General features: G+C 34.2%; 1 protein-coding gene across 7 annotated transcripts in view; it reads left to right on the forward strand.

Moving 5' to 3' along the window:
* The window catches only part of DLG2 (discs large MAGUK scaffold protein 2), a 1668408-nt gene that overhangs the window by 268941 nt on the left and 1382396 nt on the right, over positions 1 to 17071 (forward strand). The window lies entirely within an intron of this gene.

Raw genomic sequence — 17071 nt, forward strand, 5'->3', positions numbered from 1 at the left:
AGCTTTTACCTATATCACAAATGGCTAAGTGGACAGAAGGCATGTAAGAAGTATATTTAAAATGCAATGGAAATTTAGATAAGGGAGATAATTTTGTAGTTAAGTAGATGAGAAAGACTTTTCACATCATTCATTCACTCATTTATTTTTAATTTACTCATCCATTTTTCCATATAGCCATTCAAGAAATACTATTTTAGGCATTACTCTGCACCAGGTACTGGAGATACAGCAGTCAATATAATAGATATGGTTCTCTCATGGAACTTATAATCTACTAATGAGAGAGCTCACAAACGACTAATGAATTTACACTTTTGTTAAATTCTTTGAAGGTTAAGTACAGGGTGCTTTGACAGCATACAAAAAGAGGGACCTGGCCAAGTCTTGAGGGAATCATAAAAGTGTTCATAGAGTAGATAGTGTTTGAAGAGGACTATTTTTAGAAATTGAGCTGGAAAAGTTTTAATATCACTGATTCACACGTTGTTTTCCTAAGGCTAATAATAATCATAGTCTTTCAAAAAAAAATTTGATATCACTTTTCCCTAGTCAATTAGTATAACATTGAGCAGTGTCCTTTCATTATAAAAAATTGTCTTTGCTTTACTTTGTACACCTGAAGAAAATAGTAACAAGGAACATCTAAAGAGGTCTTGAGGGCAAAGGCAAGGGAACTTTTTTATAGAAGTTGAATTACACTTTGTATTCATGGGGCGTTCAAAACACTTTACCTTAAACATGCATGTACAACCTAAACTTTTACATGTTTATGCAAAGGTATTTGTGCTCCGTACACTGTGAATACTTTTAATAAAGTCTTGACATAGTTTATTTAAATTACTTGTTTAGATGTTTATCTTCTTCACTAGACCCTTAGTCTATTGAGTATTTGGCATACTGCTGAAAACAAAGTAGACACTTAATCTTTTCTTCCATGAATGAATAGAATTAACAGATAGAAGTAATATTTCTCTAATAAAGATAGTCTTTGTAAGTATCATTCTGCATGCTGGAGACATAATAGTAAATAAAATAGACTAAGTCTGTTTTCATGGGGTATGAGAGGTGGACAATTAAAAATAAACAAATGAAATGGAATATTACTCAGCCATAAGAAAGGATGAAGTACTGCCATTTGAGACAACATGGATGAATTTTGAGATTCCATGCTAAGCAAAATAAATCAGACAGAAAAAAGTTGAGAACCATATGATGTCACTCATATGTGGGATATAAAACTGAAAGCAACAAACGAGATTCAGAGACACAGACAACAGGTTTAGTGGTTACCAGAGGGAAAGGAGGGAGTGGGGAGGTAGATAAGGATAAAGGGGGTCAAACATGTGGTGATGGAGAAAAGTTTAACTTTGGGTGGTAAGCACACAATGCAATATACGTATGACATATTTCTGAATTATACACTTGAAACATATAATTTTATTAACCAATGTCGCTCTAATTGATAAAAAATATTTTACTTAAAAAATAAACAAATGTAAGCTTTATCATAGAAGTTCAATTGCTCCATGAAGCAAATATTAAGACAAGATTAGATGATATAAGAGATTTATCGGGATACCCAAGAAGAATAAAGGAGAGGGAACAGGAGTAGACAAGGATAGCCTTTGGGCTGTTATAAGGTCTAAAATCTGTGAAAGGAAAGGTGTAAGATAAGATGTTTGGGGAAGAAGAATCACAGAGTGCAGCACTGTTCTAAGAAAGTTTCAGCAAAGTGAATGGGGAGTTCTTCGACCGAAGTTGCCTTACAGGAATCCCGAGCTCCTTAAGAGTGGGGCCTTTAGTCCTATTCCTGCTGTGCTCAGTTATGGGGTTGCAAGCAGCCCAGGGGAAGCATGGCCTCAGAAACCACAGACTGGATATAGACAGCCAGAGGTGTCAGTCAGTTTGCTCCCCCTAAAGTTTCCCTTGAAAGAGATTCAAGTGGCTTACTTCTACCATTGTCACAGTTATGAAGGGAAGGAGTAAAAAAAAAATATATATATATATATATATGTACATATATATATATATATATATATATAATGATGTTGCCATTTTAGATCGTTGAGAAGGCCTCTTTGACAAAATAACACTTGAGTATAGATTTGAGTTAAACAGTGAAGAAGGTCAAGTGGAAATCTTTGGAAGGAGATTCCAGGCAGAATGAAGTACAAGCACAAAGGCCTTCAGGAGGAGTACTCTTGGATTGCACAAGGAAGGAAAAGATCAGTGTGTCTGGATCAGAGTGATGGATCATGGGGCATAGATTTTAATTTATTCATTCAAAATATTTTGGGGGTGCCTACTATATCCTAGGCACTGCTCTAGGCTCTGGGAATACAAAAGGGAAGTAAAGAGACCAAAAATCCTCTGCCCTTACTAGGTTCACATTTCTACTGGGGAAGACAGGCAAATGAGATACATAATAAATTGAATAGTGATCAATGCTGAGGAGAGAGAATAAAGTAGGGATGAAGGATATGAAATGTCGAGTGGGTAGAGGTGGTGGTGAGGGCAGGTCTTATTGAGAAAGTGACTTTCGAGTGAAGACCTGAAAGAGGTGAGAGAGTAAACTAGGCAGCTGTGGGACAGGGAGATATTCCGGGTAGGGAGAACAAAAAATATAAAGACTCCTCTGAGGCAGGAGTCTGTATAGTATGACAGAAGAACGACAGGGAGGCCAACGTGACTGAAGAGGAGTCAGTGAGGGAGAACAGAAGATAAAATCATAGAGGCATTGGGAGACCAAATCCTGAGGGTCTTTTAGATCATGAATATTAGTTAAAGGACCAGTTTCTTTGTGCCATAGGTGAAGAGAATCACTGGGAACATTAAATTTTAAAAAATAATTCTGCTCCCTAATCTTCGACGTCTTCTTGTATGAGCACTTTTGCCCTGTACAGCAAGGATCAAAGCTGCGGCAGGTTGCCAACGCTGATGTCAATTTGAAAACAGAGAGAGGGGGAAAATTGAACTAGCGTGATCTTTTAATTTTATTGGTAATAAACAAAGGCTCTAGGAGAAGAATAGAGACCAAGATCAGAGAATTAGTGGTAGACCCAGGACTAAAATCCACGTTAAAACCTGAAATGAACCACAGACACCTCACAATATCAGTGTCTTAACCCAGCATGCTTGCAGAGAGGTTAAGCACGTATTGTGGGGGGAGAGATGGGGAAGTGCAGTTGGGTTTGTTTTTCACATAAGCCTTTTTCATTAAGAACAAGAACAGCTGAAGGATTTCTCCTCCTTCTCACCTCTCCCTGGAGAGCTCTTCTCTCCTTCCCTTGGAGGCAATTGCCCGTTTAGGTTATGAACCCACTGAGTAGGGAGTGTGCTGATTTTGTGGTTCACCTCTTACTAAGACCTCCCTGGTCCTCTGGTAACTGAACCTATTTGACTGATAATTGCAAATCGTCATATAATGTTAATAATATTAGTCTCTTAACTGAAATTCATTTAACCTGGCTCAGCAGACATCTTTTGCATGTTAAAGCTCCCTGTTGAGACCACTGGGGCTGATAACCAAGGAAAATGTGATCATGATGGGCTTCAATGGAAATAACACATAATGAGGATGGCTTGACATGGGGTATGAATTGAGAAACTGCATTCTAAACTGCTCAGTTGTAATAAGAGGTCTTTGTCATGATTCTGAGGGAATTGCATTCAAATTGTGGTGTGTCATTTGCCACACGCCTTAGCTATCTTAATATAGGCATCTTTAATGCCCTTTAATATATCAAATACTAAATGTCAAAGAGAAAGGTGAAATTTGAAATTTATCTTACTCACTTGAATACTTAAGAGAATATGCTATCCTTTGCCAAGGTTGTCATTCATTGAGTCATTTATTCATTTATTCAGAGCTATGCAATACAGGGAAAATATGTGCTTTGGAGTCAGAGAGTCTAGTCTGAATTCTTGTTTTGTGGATTACTACTTATGTGACCTTAAGTAGATTACTTAATTCCTTTGAGACTCCACATTTTTCAGGAATGAAATAAGCATCCATTTGTATGGTCATTACAAGAATAAAATTAGGTAAATTCTATAAAACATCTAATGTAATGCCTATACACTGTATATACGTTATTACTGTTAGCTATGTACTATTGCTAGTAGTATAAACAGAGTACTGTGGAGACTCAGAAGAGGTCGTAGATGACAGGGAATCAAAGAGGATTTCTTGGAGGAGATGACTCTTGTGATAGGCTTTGAAGTACAGGAAGCAGTTTACCAGAGGACATAGAAGGTCAGTCAGGTGGAGGAAGTAGTTTACTAGGAGTTCAGGGTAAAGATGAGGCTGGAGAGAGGTCAGTGGGTGAAACGGTCCATTTACAATTTGAAGTGCTTTAACTAATGATAGGAAAATTCTACTCTTTACCCCATTTCTAAATATCTCTATCTAAGTGCCAAGATATGCACATGTTGAATATAAGTTGCATTCTCTGCACGTCTCTTTCAAAATGCATTTTTAAGAATATAAAATTGATTCAGTTCAATTTAATTTAAATGGAATTAAGTTTAATTTCAATTAATTTTAACATGTCTATGTGCCATGCATTGTGCTAGTCACTGAGAAAACTACAATTAATAAAAGAACTTGAACTTCCCCTGACATAACTCAAAATAATGGAAAGGCCAAACCATTAATCGGCAGCTCAAGTGCAACTACTGAGGAATACAAAATGTACAGAAGAAGGAGTGTTGCTTGAGCTAGAGTTTAAAAGACGAAAAGGATTTCCAATTGTGTTTTCAAAAAGGTTATTAGTAATTTAGAGGGAATTAGTTCAACATGACTTGGATAGCTTGGGTAGCTAGGAAGATCCTTAGGAGGTAGGCTGGAGAAATGGGGCTGCTTCTTTACAGTTATGCCTTTGGCTAGTCCTGCCCTTAGAAAAAGAATGCAATTGTTTGTAAAGTCTGAGAATACCTCAGAGACTGAACTCTATTTTCTATGCTCATTAGAAAAATATATGTGTGGTTGATGTTTGACATATAAAATATGAATTATGCATGAGCAATAGGGATGAGATGTTGTCTTGATGAAAATTTAATTACTATACACTGTATTGCTGATGAGACAGCAAATTGAATATCACTGACAAGTTGTCTCAACAGTGAAATGTGTTTGATGAAATGTCCAGTCAATGAGACAATGAATTATCCTACTAGAACTATGATAACTGTAGCTTTGAAAAACAATGGCCCAAAGAAAATTGAAATTATATAAGTGAATCCTTAAAGATTTTTTTTTGATGGCAAAAAATACATGTGATGCCATTAAACTTAAAATAATAATAATAATAATAATAATAACTAGAGCTTTATGACCTCTAAGAATAGAGTATAAATATATTTTGTTATAAATTCAAGTGATTTCCCATTTTATTTTATGAAGTCTGGAAATATCTCTTCAACATTTATTGGGATGAAATAAAGCAAACACTATTTATATACCATATACTTGGTGCTTTCACATTCGTTAAGTCAGAGCAATATAAATAACTTCATTTTGGCCAAATTTGAATCTAAGGTTCAAAGCAGATAAATGATTTTCCCAGTGTCACGTGGTTGGAAGGGTGTAGAGCTAAAATTCCAACTCAGGTTTACCCGATTTCAAATCCTTAGGCCTTGGTTATTGCCCCTATTGGTTACTGAAAAAAGGGATGCAAATATTTTATAATACATTTGGAAAAATCGAGAATGACAGGGTTGGGCCTTGGAAATCTTTTTGTTATAAGGGGAAAATACAGTTGAACGGATAATGACATCACACCTTGATCTCTCCCTTAGCTAATACTTATTGTCTAGGTCAATCTTTCTAAAATTGGGTTGCTCATTTGACTCCAATGGGTGAACTTTTAAAAATATTTATTCTACAAGAAGATTTTGCTTTCTTCTTGTTATTCTGAGGTACATCCAGGTTCGGGGCCTACAGTCTAGCCCATATGATTGAGTGGCTTACTCTCGCTATTTATCTGTCCCTCACCATATGTACAGCTACCTAGAATCATGGTTAAAGCTCTATTTTATTTTTGTTTATTATTTTGTGGAAAGTAAAATACTAGGAAGAGGATAAGTTTTAATCTCTCATGGCTTTCCAAAGAGAGGTCAATGAGCCACCCATATAAGAATCACTTTTACATTTGGTAGTTGTAGCAAAGTGGGTCTCTTTCAAGAGAGGGAGAATTTTAGAATTACTGTTTAGAATACCAAGCCAGGCAACAGCTGAGATATAATTTACATCTAATAAAATGCATAGATTTTAAATATTTGGCTCAGTGAACTTTGATATTTGTATATACTCATGTAACCACCACCCCAAACTTCCATTTCCCCAGAAAGTTCTTTGATGCCTCTTTCCAGCCACCTCACACATAACCCTTAAGCCTTTTTGTCACCATAGGTTAGCTGCGGCTTTTCTAGAACTTCATGTATATGGAATACTACGGAATTCATACATTTGTGTCTGGCTTCTTTTGCACAACACGATATTTTTAACTGCTAATTTGCAGTTGATTCTCCTTTATTGATGAATAGTTTTGCATTATATCAATATAACACAACTTGTTTATCCATTTACCTATTAATGAGTACTTTATGGATTTTAGCTATTATGAATAAAGCTACTATAAACATTTTTGTACAAGTCTTTTTGTATATTTAAGTTTCCACTTCTTTTGGGTGAATACCCAGGAATGCAATTGCTGTGTTCTAGGATAGATGCATATTTAACTTAAAAAACAAACAAATTGACAAATAATATCTAAAGTGAATGTATCATTTTACACTTCCACCAGCAATGTATAAAAGTTCGAGTTGCCCCACAACCTCAATATTTGGCTTAATCAGTATTTTTTATTTTAACCATTTTAGTGTGTTTCAAATGTATATCAAGGTAATTCAAAGTGAAAATTTAAAAGCATTCTTCTATCTTAATTAAGAGATCAATTTAATAAAAGAACACTCCTAAAATGTTGGACAGTTAATACATGAACTCTGATAAGCATCAGAGAACAGGATAAAGAAAAAAGTAGGCAAGAACTGTATCAAAAGATAACTCTTTAATGAGAGGGAAAATTAGTCTCTATTTGATAATAGTTAAATGCAGTGATTGAGCTGTTCAGCTCGGATTTAGGAGGTTATATTATTTTTAACTTTTATCTAATTTGTCTTTAATTTTTGCTCTATAATATGAAGTAGACATCAGCTATTTAACATTTTATATACCTTTATTTAATAAAAGTTACCATTTTGAAGAAAAGAGACACACTTCTTACAGGTAGTATTCCATGTCTGTGAAGTGACTAAAATATACATTTTTAATCAGCATCACTGATACCGAGATATTTAGATTCTTTTTTGTTGTTCTTAGTCTTCAGAACCCTGTATTTGTTTTACAATTATATTGCAGTTCAATACAGCTCCTCAGCCACACAATGCATTTCACGTGTTCAATTGCCTCATGTGTCTAGTGGCAGCCATCTTGGACAGCACAGCTCTAGATGTTGACTTAGTAAAAACTATATACTGACTTATAGAAGTTTATAGTCTGGTCTTTCTAACAAAAATTCAAAAAGGAATATCTCCTTTCCACTGGGCCTTTAAATAATTTAAATAACTTTTGGAGAGGGTACAGATTCCTTGATAGCACATGAGCATGTCATAATAACACCGCTTATTTTATTGCATACCTACTGTATGGTAGTATTTTATCCATTATCATATTTAAGTCTGACAACAAACGAGGAATAGGCAGTATTCCTATTTTACAGATGAGTTACTTCTGGCTTATATTAGGTAAGTAATTTGCCAAAGTTTACATACCTGTTAAGTACTGGTAAGAAGAAAGACCAGGATTTGAATTCAGGTGCTACTAGTATATTCTAAGGTTCTTCCCTTTCTCAGTAACCTGCAGTCATTCCCTGCAGTTCTCACGTTCTGTCTCTCCCTTCTTCCCTCCTTTTCATTCCTTCCATTTATTAAATGCTTACTATGTACCAGCCACTGTGCTGTATCCTGAGGATACAGATAGAAGACATGGGTGGTAAATAGAGGGGTGTTCAGATGCAGATAGGGGCATCACATTTGAGCTGATCTTTATGATAAGTAGGCAAATGAGGGGAAAATTCCTCAGCAGAGGGATTACCAGGTGCAAAGGCAGAGTCCAATAGAATGTAGTGTGATGAATGATCTAGTGGACCTAACCTAAAAGCCCTAGTGGATCTATCGACTGGTGAGAATTTTAGTGTGGCAAGAGATTTGAGGTTAAGGGAATGTTGGTGTGGGGTATGAGACTGAAAGTTGTTTTGACTCAGAAATGCCAAAAGACTGAGTTTGAATTTTATCATTAAAGCAGTGAAGAGCTAGTAGATTTTTTTTTTTTTTAAAGCAGAGCAGTGACATTATAAGATATCTTTTTGTCAAGGCTATGGAAACCAATATTGCAATGATTATTATTAAATGGAATCTCTTCAACTTAAAATGGAAACTGGCTTTCAATTTTAGGACTCTTGAATTCCATATATATGTACATATACAGAACATTTCATATATATAAATTGATTTTATTCTGAAAACATAAGCAATATGATGATTGCTTTTATGCCTTCTTGGGAAATAAAATAGCTAACCTGAGATCCCTATACTTTTTCTTAAATGATGTTCCAAATATGTGTACTTTTTGTAGGGAGAAGTTTCATACTTTCTATTGTGTTCTTACATGGGTCTGGTCATGATACCAAATGTCTAAGAACATATTTAAGAACCTCTACTCCCCATGAAAACTCTGGACTAGAGGTCTGATATGATTCGCCAGATTTACTAGTTAGTATTAGAGTTAGACTAGAACCCAGTTGACTTCAAGGTCCATTTATTTTGTCACAAATGGGAATATTTTATTTCATTTCATTTCATTTCTTTATGGCTAAGTTTTATTCCATTGTTTGTATGTATGTTTGTACACTTTCTTTACCCATTCATCCATTGATGGACATTTAGGTTGTGTCCATATTTTGGCTATTATAAATAAAAGATCATTTTAAGGAATATACAAATTAAGGTGGTTGTATTCTTTTACAAGTAATAGCATTGCCTTTCTAAAGTAATCATGAATTTTCTTTGAATGTCGAGATTTCCTAATGTACTTAAAATATGGGTTCTTCATGTGAGTCCAGAAACCCATGGTTGAGTTATAGAATGTTTGTCAGTCCTTTAGTATTTTATGCAAATCTTTCTGCATATGCAAATATGTTCATTTTCTGTAAAAAAAAACGTTTATAGTTTATATTATATTTACAAAGATATCTAGGATCAAAAGAAAAGATAGACCTATGAATTTAAAATATAACTTGACCTTTCACAATGCAGTAGACACAAATCATTTTAGTAGTATGTCAAATGTAAAAAAGCAAGTTCAATTGTACTTGAAAAAGGCCAACCAAATTATATGGTTCTCTTTTTACATAGAGGCCTAGCAATTTAGTGCCTGTAGTCTGTTGCCATAACCACATTTTACAAATAGTTTAAACCTACATTGTTTTCTTTGCTCTTTACAAGGTAGAGAGAATAAAACACTCGCACTTTGTATAGATATAGCTATTCTGTTGTATTTTATGAGCAGAATGCAAATTTACAAAGTGCAACAGGTACACTTGATTCCTTTGTTACAGATGTCATGAAAATGTGCTTATACTTGGTTTTTGTTCTCTCAAATATTACTTCTATCCAGAGAACTGCATGTGTGAAGACCTAACATTCTTTCATATTTGGCTGGGGGAAATTGCAAGAGAAAGCTACTCTTACATGAACTTTAGATAAAGTACTCTAGTTTCATGAGAATTATTCATGTAAACTATATATCTGTTCTCATAGCACTTCAATATATTGCCCCAGTAGAAGCTCCCATATGCTAACAAGGAAATGCTCATCAGCATCCACTCTGGAGAAAAAGCCCTGGCTCCAGTGGTGTGCTAGAGACAGCTTGTGATCAGCTCATGAAACTGATTTTTAAATTATCAAGGAATTTTGCTACCTGATTGACAGCACCATGGTGGCTTGAAATTGGTCATGGTGAGAATATTTACACCATAAAAATAAGCCACCTGCTTAAATAGGGCCTCCTACTACATGGGAACCGGGGTGGTAAGCATTGTTCAGGACACCATTGTCTGGCTCAGATGTTTCCTCAGGACTGCATACTTTGCATATTATCTAATTAACAATCTCTAGAGAAAATTAAAATAAGGCAAAATTAGGATATTTTTTTCTTAAACTTACATCTCTGTGAACATTTATGTAGATGAAACTCCCTTCTCCAAAGTACCTGTGTGTGGTACTTGTCATTTGTTGTAAAATAAATTGTAAGATAATGGAAAAACCACTGGAATGGAAGTCAGTGGACTGAAATTCAAATTCTCTGTCCTTGATTTTATGACCTTGAGCAATCACTTTATCTTTTGTACTTCAGTTTCTCTAAGCATTAAAGGAGATAAAGTCGGGGTGGAGTTTACTAGACTTTATAAAGCTACCTGGTATAAAATTTCTCATTCCAAAGGAAAAATGATTATTTAAAGATAGCTACCCCAAAAGAGTTATTATTTCATCTAAAATAATTAATGATACTTACATAGTGGTTACATAGTGATCATCATAGCCATAAAACCAAAGTGAATGAAATTGGGCTTTCCAAAATTTGTCCTACTTGTAAATTACTTTGTTAACTCCCCATTTCTAGTGGTGGCAGAATCTCTAAAACATGTCCTGCTTTTAAACTTTATTGCAAAGCTAGGTTAATAAAAAGTAATGAGATTTTGGCATAAAAATAGACTCATAGGTCAATGGAATGGAATAGAGAGCCAAAAAAAAAAAAAAACAAAAACCATGCATATACGGCCAATTAACTTATGACAGAGAAGTTGTGAATATGTAATGGAGAAAGAATAGTCTTAATAAACAGTATTGGAAAAAATGTATGGCCACATGCAAAAGAATGAAATTTGTAAAAAAAAAAAATGAAATTGGATCCATATCTTACTCCATACACAAAAATCAACTCAATTGGATTAAAGACTTGAATGTAAGACCTGAAACCATAAAAATCTTAGAAGAAAACATTGGGTGTGTGTGTGGGAGGGGGCAGTTAGCTTCTTGACATTGGTCTTGGCAATGGTTTTTTGGATTTGACTCTGAAAAACAAACAAACAAAAAAAGACAAAAGCAAAAATAAACAATTGGCATTACATCAAACTAAAAACCTTCACAGCAAAGAAAACCATCAAAATGAAAAGACAACCTATGAAATGGAAAAAGTGTTTGCAAATCATATATTTAAGGGGTTAATATCCAAAATATATGAAGAACTCATATGCCTCACCAGTGAAAAACATAATTCAATTAAAAAATGGCCAGAGGAACTGAATAGTCATTTTTCCAAAGAAGACATATAAATGGCTGTTGATAGGTACATGAAAATGTGCTCAACATCACTAATCATCAGAGAAATTCAAGTCAAAACTATAATGAGATATCACCTCATACCTATTAGAATGGCTGTCACCAAAAAGACAAATGATAACAATTGTTGTCAAGGATATGGAGAAAAAGGAATCCTTGTGCATTGTTGCTGGGCATGTAAATTGGCACAGCCACTATGGAAAACATATGGCGGCTTCTCAAAAAATTAAAAATAGCACTATCATATGATCTAGCAATCACACATCTGTGTATATATCTAAAGGACATGAAAACAGTATATTGAAGAGATAGATGCACTCCCATGTTCATTTTAGCATAATTTACAATATCCAAGTCTTAGAAATAATGTAAATGTTTATTAATGGGTGAATGGATAAATTAGACGTGATTTAGAACATATATATATAATTCCACCATGAAAAAGAAAGAAATCCTGCCATTTGTGACAAACGTGAGTGGACATTGTGGGCATTATGCTAGGTGAAATAAGTTAGCAAGTGATAGACAAATACTGTACGAGATCACTTATATGTGGAATCTGAAAAAGCCAGAGTCATAGAAACAGAAAGTAGAATCGTGGTTACCAGGGCCTGGAGTGTGGGGCATACGGGGAGGTAATGATCAAAAGAGTATAAACTTTAAGATGATTAAGTGCTGGGCATCTAATGTACTACATGGTAATTATTGTTAATAAGATGGTAGTATATACTTGTAAGTTGCTGAGAGTTTATCTTAATTGTTAGCACCATAAGAAAGAAATTGTAGTTATGTAATGTGATGTAGGTGTTAGCAAATGCTATAGTGGTTATCATTTTGCAATATATATATATATATTAAGTGTACCAAATCATACGTTGTATACCTTAAATTTACACAATATTATATGTCAATTAGCTCTTAATTAACGGCAAAACAAACAGAATAGGCCTGTCTTCATCCAGAGCCTTGTTGCTTTCCATGCCGACCTAAGGAACTTGGATGGATTCAAGTGGAGAACAGAGGGCATGCTATGTCCATCCAGTTCAGGTATCTTAGTGAAAGGGCATTTGTCTTTGACTCAGGGAGATGGCAGATGGAATGAAAAGAACAGCAGGAGACAAGGAACCTTCAAAAAATTTCAAAGGGAAAAATAACAAGATTTTATGACACAATGGACTCTAATGAAAAATTGAAGGAAAAGTTGGGTCTCCTGATTCCAGATTAAGTAAGATGAAGGATGAAATAAGGTAGCTGTCATAGTTTCTAGCATTTAGTAAGTGACTATTAAGTGTTAATTCTCTACCACATCCCACCACAATGACTGTTTTGCATATTTCCACCTCAAGGGTCTCAGGTCTTTCACTCCCTTCCCTGGTCGCTCAGGTCCTCCTGTAGTTCCTCACCCATATGTGATTCTCTCTGTTTTACGCACTTGACCTTCTCTCATCATTTTTAAAGATAACTAATTCTGTGTCACAGTCCTATCAGAGTTCCTCTGATGGAGTTAATGGTACAAGATTATAATGATAATGATGATAACAGCTATTTCTAGGAAGTAATTATTATGTTTCAAATATAATGTGTGTTTTTTTCTCTTTTATACTTACAACTACCCTTTGAAATAAGTATATTATTCTCATTTTACAGGCAAGGAAACCAAGACATAAAGGGATTAAGTAATGTGCCAAAGGTTATAGTACCGGTACATAGAAAGGATGGGATATCACCCTAAGTTTTTTTGTCTCCAAAGCCTATCTATACTCAATTATTTCAACCTGCATTCTCTAGCAATTAGATTTATGCTCTTATTTCACCTCTAACTCGACCTTAATAAGCATGCTAATTTGTTGTCAGATCAAATTACATTCTGATTTTAGTTCAACTCCTTCCTATTTATGTAACCTTGACTAAGTTACTTCACTTTTTTCACCTATAAAATGACAGCGATACATTTTTCTTAGGATATTTTAAAGTAACTGCATTACTTTGGGAAAATTATTTCACACTTCTGAGCCTCACAAATCTCAGGATAATATAAGAATATTATATTCTTATATTATATTGAGGGTTAAATAATGTGTGCAAATTCTTAGGAGGCATATAGAAAGTATTCAATATATATGTATTAGTTTAACTCTTGCTGGAATGTCTGCCTATCTATCAGTGATAAGGCTGACCATTTATTTCTGCCATATCTGTGCATAGGAAAAAAGCCCTGGATAACAAATAAATATTCTAGTCATACTCGATATATGAGAGATATCTTCTAGGGAGAAAGCCTAGGAAGACTTATTGAAGCAACTTGCTGTCACAATCCCAAGGTTTCATACACTACCCCTCCATGTGCTAAAAATTAGTGATGGGATAAAGATTTTCTTGGCATGAATTCATCTGGGAGGATGTAAGTAAATTTTTTATCTTAGTTAATACTTTTGCTTTCTTGCATTCCATGGAGATTAGCTTTGGGGGCAGTGGAATTTGAGTGTATATGAGCGTGTGTGTGGCAGGGGCAGGGTATGACACTGAGGGCATTATATTAGTTAAAAAGAGATAGAAATTTAATTTCTGGTATTCTTCTACACTACTGGGTCCAAACATGTCTTAGCAGAGAGTGCAGAAAGTTATGGCCCACAATTTTGACTCAGGAGACACTTTGATCCAGACATTCTGATCCCAAGAGTGTTGAAACAATTTATGAATGTGAATACTTTAATTGGATTATACTAGTAATTTTGTTTAAGGATGGGACTAATTTCCAGTGTTCTTACCCCAGGGTGAGTAGTACTTCATGAATAAGCATTTTTAAATTTGTTATATGCCTTTGGTCAATTTCCAGATTCCTGAAATGGCTGTTTACTCCAATTTTATCTAGTTTCATCATTTCTTTGCAAGGAAAGAATTTGTTGGATTTCTCAAGTCACTACTTTAGAAGTCCCACCTTCATTTCTAATCTTTTAAATTTCATTTTTATTTTACCGAAATTGTTTTAATCTGGGTCATTTTTCTAGCTAACTTTTAAAATATTTGACTTTTTTTTTTTTTGCCATGTAAAATTGTAGCTCCTGCCATGGCAAACTGCTACTGTTATTGTTGTGAGCATGTGTCATTTTCACTATTAAGTTAATTTTTCCAAAGTAAAATTTTATAGATCTAAATTTCTTAAGTTTATTTTTAGTCAAGAACAATTTTGTTATGTTCAGTTTTATGAAGCATCAGTTTTAGTTTACAGATTCCCCCATCCCCCACCCTGAGGTCAGTTGTGGTAATACTCAGTATTACCATTAAGATGTGATTACATGGTCAATTTTTTTACTGTAAAAGAGACTACAGTGTTCACTTTAGCTGTTATCATGCAAATGGATTTTTAAAATATTGATTATTTCTACCAGTAATATTCAATGTGGTTTTGAAACATCCATAGGTTCAAAATATTCTACTTTGATATGGAAATATTTTTTACAAAAGGGTACTTTGGGGTATACTTTTAAAATAATTATATATGTGCCTATTTGATTTGGTATTATTCAAAAATATGTATTCTTAACTCCTTTTTAATAGCTATTGATTAACATGATCTAAAGGAGTTTTGAAAATGGAAATAATGAATTAAAATTTAAAACCCAAGCCTAAGAGTGTGCTAATCGTGGTCTAAAACTGGGAGGCTGAAGTTTGAGCTGACTGAGACACCACTGTTGATTTCAGTAAAAGGAAGTGGCTTAGCAAGCAATTCTCCATCATTGTTCTGGGTAGAGAAGTAATCTGGGAAGTATCACAACATGTACGTACTAATAACCCATGTATTCCTTTTTTAAAATAGCTGCTTTTACCTTCTTAACAAACAGAACTTTAAGGGTTTCATATTTTTACAACACAAACCAACCATTCCCCATTTCTGTCCATTGGATTCAACTATTTATTTATTCAACAAACTTATGTTGAGCATTCTTTGCATACCTATCAGACATGGGTTAAAACTGCTCTGTTCAATATGGTACCCACTAGCCACATGTCTGAATTGAGATGTTATGTACATATACGGTACACAGCAGATTTTTAAAGACTTAGTTCAAAAAAGCAAAGTATCTCAATAATTTTTGTATTGGTTATATGTAGAAATGGTAACATTTTATATATATTGGGTTAAGTAAAATCTATTATTAACTTCTTTAAAATTTTTAATGTAAATACTAGCAAATTTAAATTTTTATGTATGGCTGGCATTTATGGTTCACATTATGTTTCTATTGGTTAGTGCAGGAGACATGAGAGCCAAGACTTTTGTTCTTAAAACTATAGTGTAAGCACAAGAGAGTTCCCAAAGAATTCATAGTATAATGGGGAGATAAACCAAAGGAGAAATTTTAATGATTGGCTAAATGATAAAAAACTTGGATTTTGATGTTTCACTGACATGAATTTAGACCTCTTTTCTGTAACTTAGTATGTGTTCTAAATCAAGTGACTTAAACACTGAGCCTCATTTTCCTTACTTGTTAAATGGTTTTTACCTTATAGAATTTTTGTGAAGATTCAATGAAATAATATTTGAGAAGTACTTTGCAGAATCACTGGAACATAGATAGCACTTAATAAGTAATAGCTGTTATGATGATGATGTTAATTATGTTGATTTTGATGAGGATGATGAAACTTAACTCAAGTACGTGCAGGGTGCTGTGAGGACAAAGGTGAAAGAAACATGGCTCAAATGGGTTGGCTGTGGTAAGTTACATCTAAATTACATTTTTCTCATTCATTCAGTCAGCATACTTTATTTATAACCATCATTTTTAAGTTTTAATATTCACCTCAGTACCTCAAGATTATTCTTTTTTTAAAATTATATTTATTGGGGGTCACATTGGTTAATACAATTATATAGGTTTTAAGTGTACAATTCTGTAATACATCATCTGTACATTGCATTGTGTATTCACCACCCAAAGCCAAATCTCCTTCCGTCAGCATATATTTGACCCCCTTTGCCCTTTTCTACCTCCTTCCTACCCCCTTTCCCTCTGGTAACTACTAACCACTAAACTTATAGTCGGTGTCTATAAGTTTTTGTTTGTTGCTTTCAGTTTTGTATAAATTATAATTTAAAGGATAATGAAGAACCAGTCAGAAAGAAGGAAGAGTAGACAGATGGGTGGAAGGAAAAGTGTGAGTGGCAGGGGGAAGAACTTATAAAAATGCATGAAGTCATGAGACAATCTCACCTTTCCTGCCCTCACAGTGAGATATTCTACATGAGCATGAGCAAAATAATGTGGAAAATTGAGGCATGCCACTAGGAAGTTAGTCCAAAACAACTAGTTATGCTACTAAAAGAAGTGTTTGTATGTGTGTATGTGTGTATAAAACATAAGAAAGCTTTCTAAATATCTATATTTATTACATAATTATTCAACCTACACCCTGTGGAAGAGGAAGACCAGCAAAGTCAGGTAAAGACAATATAGTGAATTTGATTCATCAAGTAAGAGAGAAACTCTTCTTTAAGAACAAAAAGCAAATGGTATAGACATTTCGTTAAATTAAGATGAAAAGACGAAAAGGAATCTAAACATAATCGAAGATGCTATTTCCAAATTGGCTTTTGCACCAT

The sequence above is a fragment of the Rousettus aegyptiacus genome, unplaced genomic scaffold (assembly GCF_014176215.1).
Source record: "Rousettus aegyptiacus isolate mRouAeg1 unplaced genomic scaffold, mRouAeg1.p scaffold_m13_p_5, whole genome shotgun sequence".
Lineage (NCBI taxonomy): Eukaryota > Metazoa > Chordata > Mammalia > Chiroptera > Pteropodidae > Rousettus > Rousettus aegyptiacus.